Raw genomic sequence first — 24,950 nt, forward strand, 5'->3', positions numbered from 1 at the left:
AAATCCATTCACTGATTATAAATTAATGTATTTCTTAATTGAGTACATGAATACAAAGTACGTTAAATGGACATACAAATGCATTCATCTCACTCACATGCGTTCATCATTTATAACACTATGGCTCTTTCTGCTCCTTTTGATATATATATATATTTTTTTTTTTTTTTTGATGTTCAGAAGCTCATTTGCTTCACGGTACTTTCTTTATATAAAGTGTCAAATTTTAAATATGTTTGATCCATTTAGTTACTTGTATTATCACTAGAATTGAAGTTTTACTTTAAGTAGTCAATTTTATAGACAATATCTTTTCTATCCCATAAAATTTTTAAAGGTCTAACTATTTCTAAAATATTTCATTGACAATCATTTCGAAAATATTTCGAACGTCAATTCAGTTTATAGGGGATATGATATTTCAAAATTTTGAAAACCACCTAAAAACATATGTGGTCAAATGGGTTTTCTATTTTATGCAAAAGATAAATAAAGTATATTCCTTACATCCGAATACAAGTGCAATTAGATGAAATTTACTCATTTTTATACAAAATTATTGGGTATGTTTATTTTTTTTATATCATTTGTGTAATCCGAATTGAAGGTCACTTTGATATTTTAAAATGTGTGCAATGACTAATTCATTTTTTTTTCCACTGCTGAATTTCTTCTTCATTGAATTTCTTCTTCAGCGAATTGACTGCTAAATTTCTTCTTCAGCGGATTTCTTCTTCAGCGAATTGACTGCTGAATTTCTTCTTCACCGATTTCTTCTTCATCGATTTCTTCTTCAGCGATTTCTTCTTCATCGATCTTTCTCGTTTTCTTCTTCTTTCTCTCATCGCTGCTTATGGAATCATGGTCGAAATCCGATGGGTCGTGAAAAAATTATCGACTAAAATAGGTCGTCTGAAGTTTGGGGTTGAGCAATTTGAAGATTCTGTTACCTTTGTTTTTAAGAGCATTTCAATGTATCTCGCTGTATTTCTATGTATTTCATTGTATTCACTATCTTTTTTTTCATTGTAATTCAATGTATCTCGTTGTATTCCATGTATTTCATTGTATTCAGTATCTTCTTTTCTCATTGTATTTTAATGTATCCCTCTGTATTCTATCTATTTCAATGTATCCATTGTCTCACTATATGCCATGAATGTATTCATATATTTTTTTTAATTAATATAATTTATGTATTCAGATGTATTATATAATTTCTCTAAAGATTGCTATATTTTGGGGTTATTTTGCGGTTGAGAATCTTTTTTATAACTGAAAAATACAAATTTTGTGTGTTATAATTGAGTTTGTTGAGTTATATTAGGAGTCTATTATGTTAATTGATTCACTTTCCGTTTTAAAAATAGTGTAATCCCCTATTTCACGCCGTGAATACAGTCGAATACAGTCGAATATAATAATCTGTCCAGCTGTAATCCCATGTTTCACTCCATGAATACAGTCGAATACACTCGAATACAACAACTGATTAGCAGGACTTCCCTGATTCACGCCTATTTTTGCTACTGTATTCATGAATACAATAGCTTGAATACATCAAATACATCTTATAACCACAGAAAAGGTATCTATAATCCGTAATATAGCAAACGGTATCTATAGATGGCTAATTACTACTAAAAGATGGTGCTTTATGAAAATTTCTCTTGATTAAAATAGGGGAATTCTCTCAATTCAAAAGGTAAATGACAATTTGTTTTTCGAACTCAAAAGGTTAAGGATGTTAATTGGAATTTACTAGGGGTGGCCAAACTAATCCAAACCCATTTGCCCCGCCCAACTAGCCCAAATTTTGTTGGTTTTGGGCTAGAAGGATTTTGAAAAGAGGAATTTACATAGAATACAATCTTTTAATGACTTATTTAAATTCCCTACAACTACTTTCACAAAATTACTTTTAGTACAATTTATTTTATTATATACAACTTTTCATATCCTAAAATCTCTCTCTTGAGATTCTCTCTCACATAAAAGATCTCTCTCTCTGACAATCCCCCCCCCCCCCCCCAATTTCTCCTGTAAAAGATATTTCAGTATATCACAAGCGTCTTTCACCCTTTCCTTCGTCCCATATATTCGGTGCAGTATATATAACCATAATCTATATATATTGCCCTTTATACAGTATATATGTAATGTGGATATGACATTTTACGAAGTATAATATATTTAATATATACTATAGCTATAGTATACTAATAATATATATTTGGTATAATACACGAATATAAATAAAAAAAATATGATATATTAATCTAATATAAATGATATTATGTATACTATACGTATGTAAATAGATTGTGTATATACTACTCCAAATGTAAAACATATATTGATAACATTTATTAAGTATACTATACACACACAATATAAATAATATGCGTTGAACCTTATTTCATATATAAAAGGTATATAAATGTTGTGTTTGTGTGTGCATATATATATATATTGACTCATAGCTAATATACTTACAAAGAAAACATTTGAATTTTTTTTATTGAAAAGTGGAGTTTGGTCAAAGCCAATATGCCATCAATATCACACTTTTGTATAAAATGGTTGAAAGTTATACTTCTAGAAACAAAACAGAAAAGATATACCAGAATATCCTATTAGTCGAAGGAGAAACGTATATTGAAGCTGAATTGTAGACATGCAAAATTAGAGCTTGGAAAGGCCAAAGGAGAAGGAGATTATTTAAAAAATAATTGATTGGTTTTATATTAATTGTCTTTCTATTACCCTAAATAAGGATAGTCCCTTATTTTTGGGTGTTTATTTTTAGTTGGAGATGCATTATTATGGGATACTACTTCATAATAAGTTTCCTAGTTTATAGGAAATCTACCGTATTTGAGGGTATAACATTTATTATATTTATGTTGTAGAATATGTTATTTAATTAATAGTTGTAGATTGTGGAATATATCTTTTAATTCATCAGTAAGTACGAACAATTTTCTTTTAAAAATGGGCTGTTTTGGGCTAGCCCAAGTTAACTCATCAAAAATCATCAGCCCAAATGGACCCATGATGATGCCCAACTTTAACCCATGAAACTGCTCAATCTTAGAGTTCTACCTTGACTCATTCTGAAAAATATTTTCTAAATTTTTCATGTTTGGTTGGTTTAAATATTTTAAAAATATTTTCTTTATGAATTCATTTTTCTCCAATCGGAGAAAAGTATTTTCCGTATCAAGAGAAGGAAAATTATTTTCCAAAATTCTTTTTCTACCTTCCCCATCTCCACCAACTCCTAACCCCCACCCAACCCCTACCCCACCACATCCCACCTCACCCCCCAACTCTCACCACACACCGCCCAACCCCAACCCTACCACCGACCCCTCCCCCCACCCTAAATATATGAAAATATTATTTAGAGTTTTTATTTTCATGATATAGAAAAATTATTTTCTTTTATTTCAACAAAATGAGTATTTTCTTTTTATGGCGTAGAAAAAGTATATTCTTTCATTTCAACGAAATAAGTACTTTCTTTTCATGATGTCGAATGATTAACTAACTATTTGTAACGACCCGGCCGGTCGTTTCGAGAGTTACATTCTCGTTCCCTATTTTTCTGCGTCGTTTGTGCTCTTCAGCTGTATTATATCTTACCGGGTCAGTTGGTTCGGGTCCGGAGTAGTTTTGGAGTAAATTGAGACACTTAGTCTCTTAGGAGAAAGTTTAAGTTGGAAAAATTGACCGGATGTTGACTTATGTGTAAACAATTTTCGGAATTGAATTTTTATGGTTCCATTAGCTGCGTTAGGTGATTTTGGACTTAGGAGCACTTTCGAAATGTGTTTTGGAGGTCCGTAGTAAAATTAGGCTTGAATTGGCGAAAGTTGGAAATTTGGCCTTTTTGGTCGGTAGGGGAAAATTTGATATCGGGGTCAGAATGGAATTCCGGAAGTTGGAATAGGTTTATGGTATTATTTATGACGTGTGTGTAGAATTTGAGGTCATTCGGACGTGGTTTGGTAGGTTTCGCCTTCGTTTGCGAAATTTGGAAGTTTAGAAGTTCTTAGGCTTGAATCCGAAGGTAATTTGGTGTTTTGATGTTGTTTTGAGTGATTCGAAGGTTCGACTAAGTTCGTATGGGGCTATATGACTTGTTGGCATGTTTGGTTGAGGTCCCGAGGGCCTCAGATGTGTTTCGAGTGGTTAATGGATCAAGTTTGAAGTTTGGAGAATAGCTGAAGTTGGCCTGTTGCTGGTGTAATTACACCAGCGAGGGTATTGCCGCAGGTGCGACGCCGCAGGTGCGGTGGGATGGACGCATGTGCAAAAGTGTGTTGGATTGGGGAAGACCGTAGGTGCGATTGGTTGTACGCATCTGCGAGCCCGCAAAAGCGGAAAAGAGGAGGTCTAGCAGTGGCCGCAGGTGCGAGGTCTTTTCCGCACCTGCGAGGTCGCAGAAGCGGATAGAGAGCGTAGGTGCAGAGATGGAGATTTAAGTGATTTTCCGCAGATGCGGAGACTTTTGCGCAAAAGCGGCACCGCAGGTGCGCATATTGAGCCGCAGGTGCGAAAAGCCTGGCAGAACCTATAAATAGAAGACTTCGCGAATTTTTGCTCATTTCCACCATTTTGAACACGGTCTTTGGAGCTTTTGGGAGGATTTTTGAAGGGGATTCAAGGATATTCACTGAGGTAAGTTGCTTGAGCTCTATTATCATTAGCTATGCTGTTTTTCAGTTGATTTCTCACCTAATTAGTGGAGTTTTGAAGTGAAAATTGGGGGTTAGGTGTGACGACCCAAAGGGTCATCACCTGTTTTCTCTTTCATTCCGCGCTTTCGAGGCCTTGAAAACCTCATTTTTTTACTTGCCTCGATTTGCCTGCGCAGTCCGGGCGCGTAGCCAGAAAGATTATATGTTAAATTCTGTGAAAATTTTAAAATGTGGCTTTAAAATGATTAAAGTTGACTTTGGTCAACATTTTTGGTAAATGGACCCGGACCCGTGATTTGACGGTCCCGGTGGATCCGTAGAAAAATATGGGACTCGGGCATATGCCCGGAGTCGAATTCCAAGGTCTAGAGCCCGAGAAAAGAATTTTTCTGTGAAATTGTTTTTCTGAAATTATTAAGGAAAATGGAAATGAAAATTGATTAAAAGGCTGTGGTATCGGGCTCGTATTTTGGTTCCGACGCCCGGTACAAGTCTTATATATGGTTTAAGCGCTTCCTGTGAAATTTGGCCGAAATCGGACGTCATTTGACGTGTTTCGGACCTAAATATCTAAAATTTGAAGTTTATGAAGTTAGAATGAAAAATGATGATTTTGAGGGTTGATTTATTGATTTTGATGTTGTTTTGGTGATTTGATCGCTCGGTTAAGTTTGTATGAGGTATTTGAGTTAGTGTGTGTGTTTGGTTAGGAGCCCCGAGGGCTCGGGAGTGATTCGGAGGTGGTTCGGGATGTTTTTGGCCTTAGAGAAAGTTGCAGAAAATCTGCAATTTTTTTTTGCAGTTGTTCCCTCTTTCGCGATCGCAATCTTCAGCCCGCGTTCGCGTTCCTTTGGCTTTTTCCTCTTCCGCGTTTGCGTACTCGGTCACGCGATCGCATAGCTTCAGCATTTCCTTCAATGCGTTCGCACCAGTAGACTCGCGTTTGCATAGACCAAACTTTTGGACCCTCAGTATTTCTTCTACGCGTTCGCGTTACCATCCACGCGATCTCGATGACCAGTCAGTGGGACCTTTCGCGATCGCATCCCTATTTCCGCGATCGCGTAGGGCAAATTCGCCCAGTTATTTTTAAAGCCAAAAAACAGACCAGTAACGGGATTTTTCACCCAAAACACACGAGTTCATCTTCTCCACAACACATAGGCGATTTTTAGAGCTATCCTTTACCAAAGCTTCTTGGGTAAGTATTATCTAACTCGTTTTCTTCATTTCCTATCATCATTTATCAAATTCCTAGACCTAAATCGTGTAGTTCATGGTAAGATTTTGGGAAAAGGGTAGAATTAGGGCTTTTCAATTTTCTTTGATTTAGACCTCGTTTTGGGGTCGAATTTGAAAACAAATTGTATATCCGGGCTCGTGGGGGAATGAGTGACATGGAATTGGTTCGAACCTCATGTTTTGACCAAGCGGGCCCTGGGTCGATTTTGAAATTTTTGGAAGAAAGCTTGGAAATTCATATTTAGGTATTGGGTTTAGTTTGTTTAGCTATTATTAATATTGTAAAGTCATTATTTCATAAATTTGACTGAGTTGGAGCCGATTTCGAGGGGTAAAGCTACACTAGAGGCTTGAGTTGATTTTTGGAGCATTTGAGGTAAGTGTTCGGTCTAACTTTGGCTTGAGGGAATAAGAGTAGATTCTTATTTGCTAATTGCTATTTGTCGAGTGCGGTGTATAGGCATGGTGACGAGTATCTATACACCGGTGTCTAGCATGACCGTGTGTCCTTATATTGAGATTATCCTGAATCGTTGTGATTCTTCCATGCTTGTTTGATGATTTCTATATACTGTAAAGAGCATGAGACAGAGATTTTGAAATGACACTTGGAGCGATGGCTCGAACGTTAAGGTGAATTTCAGTGAGAAGTGTAAGAAAGTGAAAGAGTTGACAATTACTCCCTTGCCGGGACGTGTTATTTGTTTTTTTTGATTTTTCTCCCTTGCCGGGATTTAGTTGCATTGTTATATTCCCCTTGCCGGGGTTGCTGTCACCAGTTGTCACCTCCCCCTTACCCCTTACTCGGGATTGTTGATTGGGTGAGGTTTGGATGTTTTATATATATATATGGGTCGGGTTGCACGCCGCAACAACACTATATAATTGAGGATCGGGTTGCACGCCACAACAACACTATATAATTGAGGACCGGGTTGCACGCCGCAATAACACTATATAATTGAGGATCGGGTTGCGCGCCGCAACAACACTATATGATTGAGGATCGGGTTGCACGCTGCAACAGTATTGTATGTGATCGGATCGGGTTGCGCGCCGCAACAAACTATAGCTTAATTGTGTTTATTCCGGATTTAAGCTTCTGTTGGCTGTTCTATCCTTTAAGCTTAGACTTTCTGTTTTAACTGTTGCCTCCCCACAACATGTTTCCCCCTCCTTTTGTAACTGCTTATTTCCTGTTTATTTTCCGCAATATATTTCATAACTGCATAGGTTTATCTGGTAGTCTGGTCTAGCCTCGTCACTACTTCGCCGGGTTTAGGCTAGGCACTTACCAACACATGAGGTCGGTTGTGCTGATGCTACACTCTGTGCATCTTTTTGCACAGATTCAGGAGCAGCTTTTGGGCCTCAGCATTAGGATTGATCGGGAGCTGACTTCAGTCCAGAGACTTTCGAGGTATCCTAGCTGGCGTTCGCAGGCCGGAGTCCCTTCTACGTTATTAGTTTGTTTTCCTTGTACCGAGACAAACATCGATGTACTTCTATTCTGACTTGTTTTTAGCACTCTTTAGTAGTTCGTGAGTTAGTGACACCAGTCTTGGGTAGAGAAATGTTAAACTTCCGCATTTGGTTTTTAGTTATATATGTTTTAAGACTTCCGCTTTTATGTTAATTGTCTCGTCTTTCCTTATATGGTTAATGTTGTTAAGAGAAGTGTTAAATTAATTGGCTTTCCTAGCTCCTATTAGCAGGCACCATCACGACTCGCGATGGTGGGAAATCCGGGTCGTGACAAGTTGGTATCAGAGCTCTAGGTTACATAGGTCTCGCTACTCACGGACAAACTTGGTAGAGTCTGAGGGATCAGTACGGAGATGTCTGTATTTATCCCCCAGAGGCTACGGAGTTAGGAAAAATCTCACTTTTGTTCTTTTTTATCGTGCGATTCTGTTTCTCAAATACTGATTGTCCTTGTACTCTGTTCTTTTGTAGATGGCGAGAACACGTGCTTCCTCTTCTACCGCGCAGCAGCCCGATCCCCCAGCAGCAGCTCCTACGAGGGGCAGAGGGTGAGGCCGAGGCCGCGCCAAAGGCCGAGGCAGGGGCAGAGCTCAGCCCCGAGCAGCAGTCCCAGAGGTGGAGCCTCATGCTGATTATGATGAGGAGGTTCCAGCCCCAGCAGCTCCGGTGGGCCCAACTCAGGTCCCAGAGGGGTTCATAGCCACCCCAGTTCTTCAGGACGCTCTGGTCAGATTGGTAGGCTTTGTGGAGAGCGTCACTAGAGCAGGTTTGCTTCCAGTAGCACCAGCCACTTCTCAGGCTGGAGGTTCCAGTGGTTCAGCCAGCTGTGGCAATTCAGCCGGGTATTGTGACTCAGACCAGCGATGGAGCGGCTATGTCCTCAGATGCTTTGTGGAGGCTTGATAGGTTCTCCAAGCTTTTCACCACCACCTTCAGCGGTACTTCTTCAGAGGATCCACAGGATTTCTTATTTAGCTGTCATGAGATCCTTCGGACTATGGGTATTGTGGAGACCAATGGGGTCGACTTCGCCACCTTTCGACTAGCAGGATCCGCCAAGACTTGGTGGAGGGACTATTGTTTATCCAGGCCAGCAGGGTCGCCATCATTGACTTGGGACCAGTTTGTAGAGTTGTTTTTGGAGAAGTTTCTCCCAGTTACTCAGCGAGAGGCACTTCGCAGGTAGTTCGAGCGCCTCCAGCAGGGCTCTATGACAGTCACGCAGTATCAGACTCGGTTCGTTGATCTGGCATGCCATGCTATTGTTATACTCCCCACAGAGCGAGAGAGGGTGCGGAGGTTTATTGATGGGTTGATCCAGCCGATCCGTCTCCAGATGGCTATGGGAGCCGGTAGTGAGATTTCTTTTCAGGAGGCGGCCAATGCGGCCCGTAGAGTTGAGATGGCTCTTGCACGAGGAGGTGGTCATGGGTCAGATAAGAGGCCCCGTCATGCAGGTAGGTTCAGTGGTACCTCGTCTGGAGGTAGAGATTCTTATGATAGAGGCCATCCTCCGAGGCCCTTTCAGTCAGCCCTACAGGTCTCCTATGGCTCTTCAGAGGGTCGTGGTTCTCAGCTGCATTATTCTGACCAGCAGCTTCACAGTTCCCTATCAGCACCCATCAGTGCCCCACCACTTCAGAGTTTTCGGGGTGGACATTCAGGTCAATAGGCTCAGTCACATTCTTCTCAGCTGCAGCATTCAGGCGGGTGCTATGAGTGTGGTGAGTATGGTCACATCAGGAGGGCTTGCCCGAGGTTGAGGGGTGCTCAATCACAGCAGTAGGGTCCTCGTCCTATGATACAGGCATCAGGTGATCCACAGACCGCCCAGCCAGCTAGAGGCGGGGGTAGAGGCCATAGAGGTGGAGGTAGAGATCATAGAGGTGGAGCTCGGATCGCCAGAGGTAGAGGCCAGCCAGCAGCCGATCGTCCCAGAGATATGGTTCAGGGAGGTGGGGCCCAGCCCCGGTGTTATGCTCTTCCAGCTAGGCAAGAGGTTGAGTCTTCAGATGCAGTCATTACAGGTACTATTCTTTTCTGTGATAGGGATGCTTCAGTGCTATTCGATCCTGGGTCTACGTATTCATATGTGTTGTCCTATTTTGCACCCTACTTGGTTATGCCTAGTGATGCCTTGTGTGTTCCTGTATATGTATCTACACCAGTGGGTAATTCTATAGTGGTCGACCGAGTTCATCGTTCCTGTGTGGTAGTATTTGAGGGTCTGGAAAGCCGTGTTGATTTATTGCTCCTAGACATGGTGGATTTCGACGTTATATTAGGGATGGATTGGTTGTCCCCGTATCATGCTATCTTGGATTGTCACGCCAAGACCGTGACCTTGGCTTTGCCAGATTTGTCCCGATTGGAGTGGAGAGGGACCCCAGGTCACGCCACCCGCAGTGTTATTTCATATGTGAAGGCTCGACGTATGGTCGAGAACGGGTGTTTAGCTTACCTGGCGTATGTTCGCGATTCCAGCAGAGGTTCCTTCTATTGACTCTGTTCCTATTGTTCGGGAGTTCCCCGAGGTTTTCCCTTCAGACCTGCCGGGTATGCCGCCCGACAGGGCTATTGATTTCTGTATTGATCTGGCTCCGGGCACTCAGCCCATTTCCATTCCGCCGTATCGCATGGCCCCGCCAGAGTTGAAGGAGTTAAAGGACCAGTTGCAGGATTTGCTAGAGAAGGGTTTTATCAGACCCAGTGTTTCTCCTTGGGGTGCGCCAGTGTTATTTGTGAAGAAAAAGGATGGTTCGATGAGGATGTGCATTGATTACCGGCAATTGAACAAAGTGACGATAAAGAACAAGTATCCACTGCCGAGGATTGATGATTTGTTTGACCAGCTTCAGGGTGCAAAGGTGTTTTCAAAGATAGACTTGAGATCTGGCTACCATCAGCTGAGGATTAGGGCGTCTGATGTCCCTAAGACAGCATTCCGCACTCGGTATGGGCATTATGAGTTTTTGGTCATGTCATTTGGGTTGACCAATGCCCCAGCAGCATTTATGGAGTTGATGAACCGAGTGTTCAGACCATACTTGGACCTGTTCGTGATAGTCTTTATTGATGATATTCTGGTGTACTCCCGCAGCCAGGAGGAGCACGAGCAGCACCTCAGAGTGGTTTTTCAGACTCTGAGGGATAGTCAGTTATATGCTAAGTTCTCGAAGTGTGAGTTCTGGTTGAGTTCGGTTGCATTTCTGGGTCATGTCGTATCAGCAGAGGGTATTCAGGTGGACCCCAAGAAGATTGAGGCAGTCAAGAACTGGCCTCGACCAGCATCAGCTACTGAGATTCGGAGTTTCTTGGGGTTAGCAGGTTATTACCGCCGGTTCGTAGAGGGATTTTCATCCATAGCAGCCCCGATGACCAGATTGACCCAGAAGGGTGCCCAGTTCAGGTGGTCAGACGAGTGTGAGGAGAGCTTTCAGAAGCTCAAGACAGCTTTGACTACGGCACCGATATAGGTTTTGCCCACAGGCTCAGGACCTTATACAGTTTATTGTGATGCTTCACGTATTGGGCTTGGTGCGGTATTGATGCAGGATGGCAGAGTCATTGCTTATGCTTCGAGGCAGTTGAAGATCCACGAGAAGAATTATCCGTTTCATGATCTAGAGTTGGCAGCCATTGTTCATGCTCTGAAGATTTGGAGGCATTACCTATATGGCGTGACGTGTGAGGTGTACACTGATCACAAGAGTCTGCAGTACCTATTCAAGCAGAAGGAGTTGAACTTGAGGCAGAGGAGGTGGTTGGAGCTATTGAAGGATTATGATGTTACTATTTTGTATCACCCGGGGAGAGCCAATATGGTGGCCGATGCATTGAGTAGGAAGTCCGCCAGCATGGGTAGTCTTGCTTATATTCCGGTCAGCCAGAGACCGCTTGCTTTGGATATTCAGGCCTTGGCCAATCGGTTTGTGAGGTTGGACATTTCTGAGCCTAGCAGAGTGTTAGCTTGCACGGTCGCTCGTTCTTCATTATTGGAGCGTATCCGTGATCGGTAGTTTGATGATCCCCATTTGTGTGTCCTGAAAAACACGGTGCAGCATGGAGGTGCCACGAAGGTGACCTTAGATGATGATGGTGTTTTGAGATTGCAGGGGCGAGTTTGTGTACCCATTGTCGATGAGATTCGGGAGTTGATCTTAGCGGAGGCCCATAGTTCTCGATATTCTATTCACCCGGGCGCCGCGAAGATATATCAGGACTTGCGGCAGCATTATTGGTGGCGTAGGACGAAGAAAAATATTGTTGCATATGTGGCTCGATGTTTGAACTGCCAGCAGGTTAAGTATGAGCATCAGAGGCCTGGTGGTTTATTTCAGAGGATTGAGCTTCCCGAGTGGAAGTGGGAGAGGATTACCATGGATTTCGTTACTGGACTTCCGTTGACTCGGAAGAAGTTCGACTCGATATGGGTTATTGTTGATAGGCTGACCAAGTTAGCGCATTTCATTCCTGTAGCAGTCTCCTATTCATCCGAGAGGTTAGCTGAGATTTATATCCGGGAAATTGTTCGCCTTCATGGTGTGCCGGCATCTATCATTTCGGATCGGGGTACGCAGTTTACCTCGCGTTTCTGGGGTGCAGTTCAGCGAGAGTTGGGCACACGGGTTGAGTTGAGCACAGCGTTCCATCCTCAGACGGACGGCCAGTCTGAGAGGACTATTCAGATATTGGAGGATATGCTCCGAGCCTGTGTCATTGATTTTGGAGGCTCGTGGGACCAGTTTCTGCCCTTAACAGAGTTCGCCTACAACAACAGCTACCAGTCCAGCATTCAGATGGCTCCATATGAGGCATTGTATGGTAGGCGATGTCGGTCTCCAGTGGGATGGTTTGAGCCGGGAGAGGCTCGGTTATTGGGTACCGATCTAGTTCAGGAGGCCTTGGATAAGGTCAAGATCATTCAGGACAGGCTTTGTTCGGCTCAGTCGCGGCAAAAGAGTTATGCAGATCGTAAGGTTCGGGATGTAACTTTCATGGTTGGTGAGCGGGTCTTGCTCCGAGTGTCGCCTATGAAGGGCGTGATGAGATTTGGGAAGAAGGGCAAGCTTAGCCCCAGGTTCATTGGCCCATTTGAGATTCTCGATCGTGTGGGAGAGGTGGCTTACAGACTTGCCTTGCCGCCCAGCTTGTCAGCCGTGCATCTAGTGTTTCATGTGTCCATGCTTCGGAGGGATCACGGCGATCCAGCCCACGTGTTAGAATTCAGCACTGTCCAGTTGGACAAGGATCTGTCTTACGAGGAGGAGCCGGTAGCAATTCTAGACCGGCAGGTTCGACAGTTGAGGTCGAAGAGTTTTCCTTCAGTGCGTGTCCAGTGGAGAGGTCAGCCTCCTGAGGCATCGACCTGGGAGTCCGAGTCTGATATGCGGAGCCGCTATCCTCATCTATTTCCCGACTCAGGTACTTCTTTCTTTTGTCCGTTCGAGGACAAACAGTTGTTTTAGAGGTGGAGAATGTGACGACCCAAAGGGTCATCACCTGTTTTCTCTTTCATTCCGCGCTTCCGAGGCCTTGAAAACCTCATTTTTTTTACTTGCCTCGATTTGCGTGTGTAGTCCGGGCGCGTAGCTGGAAAGATTATATGTTAAACTCTGTGAAAATTTTAAAATGTGGCTTTAAAATGATTAAAGTTGACTTTGGTCAACATTTCTGGTAAACGGACCCGGACCCGTGATTTGACGGTCCCGGAGGGTCCGTAGAAAAATATGGGACTCGGGCATATGCCCGGAGTCGAATTCCGAGGTCTAGAGCCCGAGAAAAGAATTTTTCTTTGAAATTGTTTTTCTGAAATTATTAAGGAAAATGGAAATGAAAATTGATTAAAAGGCTGCGGTATCGGACTCGTATTTTGGTTCCGACGCCCGGTACAAGTCTTATATATGGTTTAAGCGCTTCCTGTGAAATTTGGTCGAAATCGGACGTCATTTGACGTGTTTCGGACCTAAATATCTAAAATTTGAAGTTTATGAAGTTAGAATGAAAAATGATGATTTTGAGGGTTGATTCATTGATTTTGATGTTGTTTTGGCGATTTGATCGCTCGGTTAAGTTCGTATGAGGTTGTTGAGTTAGTGTGTGCGTTTGGTTAGGAGCCCCGAGGGCTCGGGAGTGATTCGGAGGTGGATCGGGATGTTTTTGGCATTAGAGAAAGTTGCAGAAAATCTGCAACTTTTGCATAGTTGTTCCCTCCTTCGCGATCGCAATCTTCAGCCCGCGTTCGCGTTCCTTTGGCTTTTTCCTCTTCCGCGTTCGCGTACTCGGTCACGCGATCGCATAGCTTCAGCATTTCCTTCAATGCGTTTGCACCAGTAGACTCGCGTTCGCATAGACCAAACTTTTGGACCCCCAGTATTTCTTCTACACGTTCGCGTTACCATCCACGCGATCGCGATGACCAGTCAGTGGGACCTTTCGCGATCGCATCCCTATTTTCGCGATCGCGTAGGGCAAATTCGCCCAGTTATTTTTAAAGCCTAAAAACAGACCAGTAACGGGATTTTTTACCCATAACACACGAGTTCATCTTCTCCACAGCACATAGGCGATTTTTAGAGCTATCCTTCACCAAAGCTTCTTGGATAAGTACTATCTAACTTGTTTTCTTCATTATCTATCATCATTTATCAAATTCCTAGACCTACATCATGTAGTTCATGGTAAGAATTGGGAAAAAGGGTAGAATTAGGGTTTTTCAATTTTCTTTGATTTAGACCTCGTTTTGGGGTCGAATTTGAAAACAAATTGTACATCCGGGCTCGTGGGGGAATGGGTGACATGGAATTGGTTCGAACCTCGTGTTTTGACCAAGCGGGCCCGGGGTCGATTTTGGAATTTTTGGAAGAAAGCTTGGAAATTCATATTTAGGCATTGGGTTTAGTTTGTTTAGCTAATATTAATATTGTAAAGTCATTATTTCATAGATTTGACTGAGTTAGAGCTGAATTCGAGGGGTAAAGCTATACTAGAGGCTTGAGTTGATTTTGGAGCATTTGAGGTAAGTGTTTGATCTAACTTTGGCTTGAGGGAATAGGATTAGAGTATTATTTGCTAATTGCTAAACGTTGAGTACGGTGTATATGCATGGTGACGAGCATCTATACACCGGTGTCTAGCATGACCGTGGGTCTTTATTTGTGCTTAATTGGGATTCCGTAGTGACTTTTTCCTTGTTAATTGATGGTTTCTATATGATACGAAGAGAATGAGAAGGAAATATGATGTGTAAACTCTTTGGAGCGTTGGCTCGATTTTTGACTCGATTAAAAAGTAAGAAATGAACGTAAGAGAAAGAAATTCGATCATTCCCTTGCTGGGACGTGTAAGTTATTGTTGTTGCTCCCTTGCCGGGATTTAACTGCTTAGTCGTATTCTCCCTTGTCGGGAAACCACTTATATATTATGAAATGGGATCGTGTGGCACGCCGACCACTTATATATTATAAAATGGGATCGTGTGGCACGCCGACCACTTATATATTATAAAATGGGATCGTGTGGCATGCCGACCACTTATATTATAAAATGGGATCGTGTGGCACGCCGACCACTTATATGTTATGAAATGGGATCGTATGGCACGCCGTCACTTATATGTTATGAAATGGGATCGTGTGGCACGCCGACCACTTATATAGATTATGAGATCTAATGTAGTTTCGTGTTTACTTCTGACAAGTTGTTTTCATCTGTATTTCACCTAAGCATGTCCCCTCCCCGCCTTAATTGGTATTTTCTGCTGTTATTTCGTTGCACTTGTATATACATATATATCTGCACAGGTTGTTTTTGGTAGGTCCTGTCTAGCCTCGTCACTACTTCACCGGGGTTAGGCCAGGTACTTACCAGCACATAGGGTCGGTTGTGCTGATGCTACACTCTGTGCATCTTTTTGCACAGATCCAGGAACAGCTTTTGGGCCTCAGCAGTATGATATTGATCGGGAGCTGACTTCAGTCCAGGGACTTTCGAGGTAGCCTAGCTGACGTCCGCAGGCCGAAGTCCCTTCTATGTTATTAGTTTGTTTTCCTTGTACCGAGACAAACATTGATATACTTCTATTCAGACTTGTTTTTAGCACTCTTTAGCAGTTCGTGAGTTAGTGACACCGGATCTGGGTAGAGTGGTATTTAAACTTCCGCATTTGGTTTTCAGTTATTTATGTTTTAAGACTTCCGCTTTTATTTAAATGAATCGTTTTATTTATATCGTTGAGATGTTATCAGAAAATGTTTTAATACTTGGTTTGCCTAGCTCCGACAGTAGGCGCCATCACGACTCCCGATGGTGGGAAATCCGGGTCGTGACAATAAGTAATGGCTGATATATCTTTTTGGTATCTGAGCTCAAGAATGTCTTTGCATACTATCATTCTTAGGATCATACGCAACAACAGCATCATAGGCTCTATAAGGTTTGAATTTCTTATGACAAATAACGATGTCCATGAATTCTTCCTTCCGTACTCTTTCATGACCAATATCTCGAGACTCTTATCAAATTCCACACAAGTCATACATAGACAATCATTTAAAACTCCTAAACCAACTATAGCATTATCTCTTTTGTATAACGAGTGGAACTCCTTTGAGATGGGGTCAAAATAAATTACCTCATTACGAGGACCAAAAAGCCGGAGATTTGTCCACTTTGTATCTGCATCTTCATCTTCATCTCCATCATCGTCATCCGTGCTACGCCAATCAGGACTACGTCTATATCTTCCGACTAAATTCTCGTGCATGTCAAAATAGTCATCGTCAAGATTTGCCCTAGAGTGAAGCCGTCCATGCATTGTCATCGTCACTACCTAGGTAACCTGTTTACTGTGCAATAGCACGCATATTACACATGAAATGTAAACCGCACTGGCAAGCCCAGAGCGACGAACTCTGACTGATAAGGTTTTTTCGGATGATTTTTATTAAAGGGGCACTACTAGATTAAATTCATGTTACTAACGGTCCCAGTATTAAATGTTAAATTAGTTACATTGTTTTTATATTTCTTGCAATGCCTTAAGTAATATTATGAAAGGTAGAGAACTAATCCGAACCATCAAAAAATAGAATTAATATATACTCTCTATCCAAATTTATGTGGCACTTTTCGTTTATCAAGATTCAAACATTTTAATTTTGACTGTGAATTTAGATATAGAATCTTTAAATTTTTTGAGAAAAATTTACGTATGAAACTATGTAAAAAGTATTATAATTCAAAATAATTAATAATTCAAAATATTTAAAAGGCATATGAGAAAACGCACTCTCGAAGTCCGACACCTTCCCATAAATTGAGACGAAGTGAGTAATAAGAAGGGAATCTTATGGAAATATCCCAACAAGTCCTAACTTACCCGCCTCTAGCAACTAATCATAGGCTTACCAAAATTAGCCAAGCATATACAAAAATTAAATCCAAATAAATAAGGATTCTTTCTCTCCAAGAATCACACGCAAAGATCTCCTTCCATATTTTTAAGCGTGATTAGCAACATTAGATGCAAGACGTAAAGAAAATTTCATGGATGAGGTAGCAAACAAAGTGATGAAATAGCAATATATTTCAATGGGTATTGTTGAAATTCATTGAAAATCAAGTTCAAAAAATTCTTCTGCGACACATGTATTGAACATGTATCACGCATATCTCACACACAGGTATACATGGATATACATGTGTGTAACGACCCGGCCGGTCGTTTTTGGAATTTAGGCCCCGATCCCCTATTAACTATTTTTCCCAAGTTTTTTTCTGCTATTTTGATTTGCCAGGATGTTCGGTTTTGAGTTTCGGAGAGTTTTGGGACACTTAGTCCCTAAATGAGAGTTTAAGTGTTGGAAATTGACCGTAGTCGGAACAGTGTGAAGACGGCCTCGGAATGGAAATCCGATGGTTCCGTTATCTCCGTTAGGTAATTTCGGGTTTAGGGGCGTGGTCGGATTGTGTTTTGGAGGTCCGTAACTAATTTAGGCTTGAAATGCCGAAAGGTCAAATTTTGAAGTTTCCGGTTCGATAGTGAGATTTTGACCCGAGGGTCGGAATGGAATTCCGAGAGTTGCAGTAGTTCCGTTATGTCATTTGTGATGTGTGTGCAAAGTTTCAGGTCATTCGGACATGATTTCGTTAGGTTTTTGATCGAAAGCGTATTTTTAGGGAATTTGGAGTTCTTAGGCTTAAATCCTTGATTAATTCGAGTTTCCGATGTTGTTTTAGGTGGTTTAAGGATTGTCACAAGTTTGAATGAGGTATTAGGTGTTATTGGTGCTTTTGGTTGAGGTCCCGGGGGCCTCGGGATGATTTCGGATGGTTGACGGAAAGATTTTAAGTTAAGAGATTGCAGATTTTTGCTGCTTCTGTTATTTTCGCATCTGCGGTTTGGGTTCCGCAGATGCGGCTAAGGGGACCGCAGAAGCAGATTTTGGTGGGTTCTTCAGGTTCCGCAGATGCGGTGGATCTTCCGCAAAAGCGGAACCGCATCTGCGAGTGGAGGACCGCAGATGCGGAACTTGGCCATTTGATGAAAGTCGCATATGCGACATTTTGGTCTGCAGATGCGGTCCCCTTACCGTAGATGCGGAATTAGCTGGGCAGAAATATGAAATTTCGAGGGTTTGGTTTCAAAAGTTGAAAAATTGAATTGGTGCTCGGGAGAGGGCGATTTTGAGAGGGATTTGAAGAGGAGATCTCTGGGTAGCGATTCTTTAACCCTTTCTAGTTATATTCCATCAATCTTTAGTTAATTTCATCATTTGATTTCGGAATTTTGGTGGAAATTGGGGGAAAAGTTCTTAGACCTCTAATTGAGGATTTGAGACGTCATTTGGACTCCGATTTCCATGTTCTTGTTATGTATAGACTCGTGAGAGTACGAGGTTTCCGAAAATATAAATTTCATCTGATTCCGAGACGTTTGCCCGAGGGGCGTTTTGGTCATTTTACATAAAATCGCGTATTAGCTTTGAATTAAATAGTAGAATCAGTTGCTCGAGATGTTATTTACATTATGCAAATGAATTTAATAGATTTGGGCCATTTGGAGTCGGATACTCGTGGCAAAGGCATGATTTCGAGTTGATTTGAGCCGGTTCGAGGTAAGTGGCTTGTCTAACCTTGTGTGGGGGACCTTTCCCCTTAGGATATGATATTTGGTAATTGAATGCCTTGTACGTGAGGTGACGAGCGCGTACTTGAGCTAATTGTTGGAAATCCGGTTTTTACTTTAAGTGTTTAAACTGAGTTCTTTTCGTACTTGTTTTATTCTACTTGCAAACATAGCCTGTGTTAGTTTAGAAGAGCATGCTTAGTTGAATTAAATGCCTATTTGCTTAAACTGCCTTAATTGCATTACGTGAAGCATGTTAGGCTGGAATTTACTGTTTACTTATTACGGACTTAGTATTTATTTTGATATCCTTGAGCTGCTGCTGTGTGTTTTAAATTGGGACTACGGGACGGCATCCCGGGAGATCCCCTATGCGTAATTGTGATCTGGATTGAGGTGCGGGATACCAAGAGATCCCTGGCACGTGTATTGAGGATACCAAGAGATCCTCGGGATACCAAGAGATCCCTGGCATATGTATTGAGCATACCAAGAGATCCTCGGGATACCAAGAGATCCCTAGTGTGTATATTGAGGATACCAAGAGATCCTGATTATTTATCTTGTTGTGAGGGGTATTTCCTTGTAGTTTGCCTTATTCCCTGTTTCCGTTATTGCACTCTTATTATACTGTGTAGATCCTTATTATCGACTCTCAGTTTTACTGCTTATTGCCCTATCTTTTCATTATATATATATTTATCTCAGTAGGGCCCTGACCTTCCTCGTCACTACCCAACTGAGGTTAGGCTTGGCACTTACTGAGTACCGCTGTGGTGTACTCATGCCCTTTCTGCGCATGTTTTTCATGTGCAGAATCAGGTACTTCCTCCCAGGCGCATCACCCTTGAGGCAGGGAGCATTTCGGAGACTTCGAGGTACATCTGCCGCGTCCGCAGACCGAAGAGTCTCCTTCTTTACTCTATCTGTAGTGTTAGCCCTTCTATCGTACTATTGATGTAGACATTTTTGGAGATTAGAGCACTTTACTGAATTCCATCTAGCTTGTGTTCCCGTGAGTTTCCGGGTTTTGGGATAGTAATGTAGGATGCTGTGATGTGGAGTTATATATGCCGAGCGGCATTTTATATACTGTTTCTCCTTTAAATTGTTTAGTTTTGACTATTATTCCGCAAGTTAGTTATGTTCCCGCATTTCTAGGCTTACCTAGTTGTAGAGACTAGACGCCATCACGACATGTTCACGGTGGGTGAACTGGGGTCGTGACAATGTTATACACATTTGATATAAATATGATGCACAAATGATACACAATGCAATATACATATCATCTTTTTCTATGTTCATCTTATACTTCGAATTTTCAATTCAAACCACCTTAAAACTCTACCAAATCATCCCAAAACTGAGATTTAAACTCTTTTAGATATATCCAATCTATCCTAACAACACCCACTCAAAAGAAACAAAATTTTGATATTTTTTTGGCTACAAATAGGTAATTAGCTAATATTGGTAATATTTTATGAATTGGCTAATTTTTGTACTAACTTACTTATGGACTGAGGTAATTTCCCCTAATAAGAAAGGGTCCAAATTTTTTAGCTGATTTCACTTGTTGATGTATCAATGGTAGTAGTTTGTAATGATATGATGAGAAAATATATGAGAAATTTTCAGAAACCATTATGATTTAGTGATTATTAGTTTGCTATAGCTACCATTTACTAAATTACTTCCTATAGCTATGTTTTCAGTTGTTATAGACTGTATGCGATGTATTTTTGCTACTGTATTCATAAATACAGTAGCAAAACTCGGCGGAAAACAGGGGAGTCCAGCTAAGCAGAGAATGTATTCGACTGTATTTGCGAGTTGTATTCGTGAATACAGTAATGGAATTTGCGAAAAAAGGTCTTCAGCTGTTTAAAAACGGTAAGTGAATCAATTAACGCGATAGACTCCTAATATAACTCAATTAACTCAATTATAACACATAAAATTTGTATTTTCAGTTATAGAAAAGATTCTCAACCGAAAAAAAAACCCCAACAACTGAGCAATCTTTAGATATTCAATCCATCCTTTCTTTTTTTAGTGGTATCTTTACTAAAATATTTTTTAGTGGTATCTTTACAAATTGATTTATATATTGAAATTATATAATTACATTACATAAAGTTAAATACATAAAAATACCTTGAATACATGAAGTATAGTAAGTCATCTATAATGCAAAAACATATGAATACATACTGCAGATACATTTGAATACATATATACATCTGAATACATAAATTGTCACGACCCGGAATTTTCACAATCGGGACCATGATGGCGCCTAACATCACACTCGCAAGGCAAGCCAACGTTAGAGTTTTATTCACCTTTTTCCATTACATTTCATAGATTAAAATTAGCAAAGCTAAATCAAGCTGAAATAAATGCGGAAGAACATAATTTACCGATTATCTATATACTATTATCAATACCGAAACTATTACCACCCAGAAACTGGTGTCACAATCCACGAACACACTATGATATCTACAAACATTAGTCTAAAAGAAATTTACATCCGTTTCGAAAGAAAAGAAAACAGGAATGTAGAACATAGGAGGGGACGCCAGTGCCTGTGGACACCAGCAGGACTACCTTAGGTCTCCTAGATGAAATGTCTGCAACCGACCTCTCGATCAGCCACTACCAGCTCCAAAATCTGCACAGAAAGTGCAGAGTGCAGTATCAGTACAATCGACCCCATGTACTGGTAAGTGCCGAGCCTAGCCTCGACGAGGTAGTGACGAGCCTACGGCGGGGCATTTACAATATAACCTGCATACAGTATATAATAAAGTGAAAAAGAAGTACGGTACAAAATGAAACAGTAACTTGCAACAAAATGAATACGGAACTCAAATATCTTATCAGTATCCAGCTAAAACCAATCCTTAGGTAAGATACAAAACTACGGAATAACTTTACAGCAGAAGAAGGATACATAACAACATCATATAATCAGTAACAATATGAACATTCACCCTTATTACTCCTTATCAATCCACCCTTATTCCTCCTGTTGCGGCGTGCAACCCGATCCCACCGTACAATAACAATCCACCCTTATTACTCCTCAATATATCACCCTTATTCCTCCTGTTGCGGCGCGACCCGATACTACCAGACAATCACATTTCACCCTTATTCCTCCTCAATATATCACCCTTATACCTCCTGTTGCGGCGCGCAACCCGATCCAACCATATTAGTACCAATCACACAATAAGAACAGGAATTTCACAGTTTAGCTCAAAACCCTCCACAATATTTAAGCCTCAAACCAAAGCTACAGAAGGCTATACAATTGTGAAACTTCACTTAATCAATATTACACAGCGAGACCAACCAAAATATACCATGAAACACTGATAAACCAATTTAAACCAATAATGAAATACAATGAAACTACGGAATAGTTAATACCTTCAATAAAGAAAACAACATCTAACAAGAAGCAATTAAACATGGAAATACCGATAAGTATGTCGCAGTTAAGACTGGAAGACAATATATTAAGAATGGGAAGGGAACAGTCAAAACAGATAAATTGGCAGTGCATAGGTACTCGTCACATCACCTATACGCCACACACATGTATTTTCACATAGAAATTACGTCGGGGATCCCTAATCCCTCTAGTCAAAGTTATACGTATCTAGTCATAATTAACTTAATAACATTAATTATCGCTAAAGAAATTAATTCCAATACATAATTACAAGTTTTCCAATATATCCCCCAAAGTCAAAAACCGACCCCGGGCCCGCTTGGTCAAAACTCGAGGTTCGAACCAAAACCCATTTACCCCCGAGCCTAGTTCCGGAATCCGACCCCAAATCGAGGTCTAAATCCCCAATTCATAAAACCCTCCAATTCTTCCTAAAATCCCTAATTCTACCATGAAAGAACAAGATTTAGGGCTAGAAATCTAATGGGTGTTGATGGAAATTGAAGGAAATAAGTTAAAGAACACAAACCTATGATTTGGTAATGAAATCCCCCTTCAAGAATCGCCCTAGGTCGAGCTCCAGTTAAGAAGATATGAAATTTTGAACAATTCCCGTTTTGAAGTCTGTTTGCAAAACAGTGGACATGTCTTCATCGCATTCGCGAGAGACCTGTCGCGATCACGATACACAGCGGCCTAAGGCATTCGCATTCGCGAGCCTATCTACGCGTTCGCGTAAGGAAACTCTCCCCCCTGGCCTTCGCGTTTGGGACCCAATGGTCGAGTTCACGTAGAAAAGCATGACCCCCTCCCCCAGGTCCCATATTCTTCGCGTTCGCGATAGACATGTTGCGTTAAGGGTAAAGCCCCCGCTGCTCCGCGTTCGCGACTAGTCCTTCGCATTCGCGAAAAGGAAATTCCCCCTGCCCTATTATACCATTCGTGTTCGCAATACTACCTACGTGAACGCGAAGAAGGGCATATCAGAACAGCTGCTGCAACACAATACCAGTTTTTCTAAGTTTAAAACACCCCGATGCCTATCCGAAACTCACCCGAGCCCTCGAGGCTCCAAACCAAAGATGCACACAAGTCTAAAAACATCATACGAACTTGCCCGCGCGATCAAATCGCCAAAATAACACCTAGAACTACGAGTTTAGTACCAAATTGCATGAAATTTTCAAAACTTCTATTTTCTCAACCAAAGGTCCGAATCACGTCAAATCAGCAGTGCCGTTTCTCACCAAATTGCACAGATAAGGTATAAATGTCATAACGGACATGTACTGGGCTCCGGGACCAAAATACGGACCCGGTACAAACAAGATCAAATGTTAACCAAAATTCTTAAAACCTTTATAATTTTAGTCTTTTAATTTTCATCAAAAATTCATTTCTCGAGCTAAGGACCTCGGAATCTGATTCGCCCAGGTCCCATATTTTACTACGGACCCGCCGGGACCGTCAGAACATGGGTCCGGGTCCGTTTACCCAAAACATTGACCGAAGTCAACAAAAATAAACTTTTTAGGCCAAAAATTATTATTTCATCACTTTTTCACATAAAAGCTTTCCAGATACACGCCCGGAATGCACACGCAAATTGAGGAGAAACAAAATGAGGTTTTTTAAGGCCTCGAAACACAGAATCGAGTTCTAAAATAGGAGATGACCTATTGGGTCATCACATTCTCCATCCTCTAAAACAACCGTTCGTCCTCGAACGAACATAGAAAAGTACCTGAGTTGGTGAAAAGATGGGGATATCTACTCCGCATATCGGACTCGGACTCCCAGTTAGCTGCCTCAACAGGCTGACCTCTCCGCTGCACTCGAACCGAAGGACAACTCTTCGATCATAAGTAATGAACTTGCCGGTCTAGAATAGCTACCGGCTCCTCCTCGTACGTCCAACCATTGTCCAACTGGACAGTGCTGAAATCTAACACGTGAGATGGATCGCCGTGATACTTCCGAAGCATGGACACATGAAACACTAGATTGTCACGACCCAATTTCCATACCCGATCGTGATGGCGCCTCTCGTGAAGACAAGGCCAACCAACTAACCCAATCCGTTTCTTTAACAATTATTAAACATAAATGTATAATAAATATAGCTTAACGACAATAATAACCAGTATGTACAACCCAACACAACCCGACTGGGTGTCACAAGTCACGAGCATCTAAAGAAACCTGAACACAACTACAGGGCCAATAATAATAAGAAAGGAAAAATCCAGGAAATCAAAAGACAACATCCGGTGTCGCGAACGCTGGCGGTCACCTTACTCAGCTACAATAGCCATACCTTCAATCAGCTAATAACCCGCTACCGGGTGAACAATACCTGCAACTGCACGCGAGGTGCAGGGAGTAAAGTGAGTACTTCCAACTCAGGTGAGTAATAAGAGTAAATAATAACTGAGAGGCAAGAAATCACGTAAGAGCACTCCATCATGCTATATAGGACAGTACCACTCTTTGAGAAAACAGTAAAACCGTGAAAATCCTTTAGAAAATACCTGGCTCAGTTTAAAAACCACTTTTGAAAATATCCTTTTCCAACAGTCAAGCAAATGAATGCGTAATCAGATAGTGCAAGTCCGCACATAAGTCAGCCCCTAGGGCACAGCACTCTATTAACAAATAACACCAGGGTATCTGGTACGCAGTGCAAGAACAGCATGGATGCCAATGATATGAGAGTGCTGAATGTCATGCCACGTAGTACAAACAAGAAACAATGCATGAATGCAATGCAATGCACATGACCGCTGCGGCGTGCAGCCCGATCCATTTGGGTACCCGCGCTCACTGTGGGGGTTCAGACTCCGGAGGGGCTCCTACAGCCCAAGCGCAATATCATCATAGCGTCGCTGCGGCGTGCAGCCCGATCCATCCTCAGTCCAGA

The sequence above is a fragment of the Nicotiana attenuata genome, unplaced genomic scaffold, assembly GCF_001879085.1.
Source record: "Nicotiana attenuata strain UT unplaced genomic scaffold, NIATTr2, whole genome shotgun sequence".
NCBI classification, from domain to species: domain Eukaryota; kingdom Viridiplantae; phylum Streptophyta; class Magnoliopsida; order Solanales; family Solanaceae; genus Nicotiana; species Nicotiana attenuata.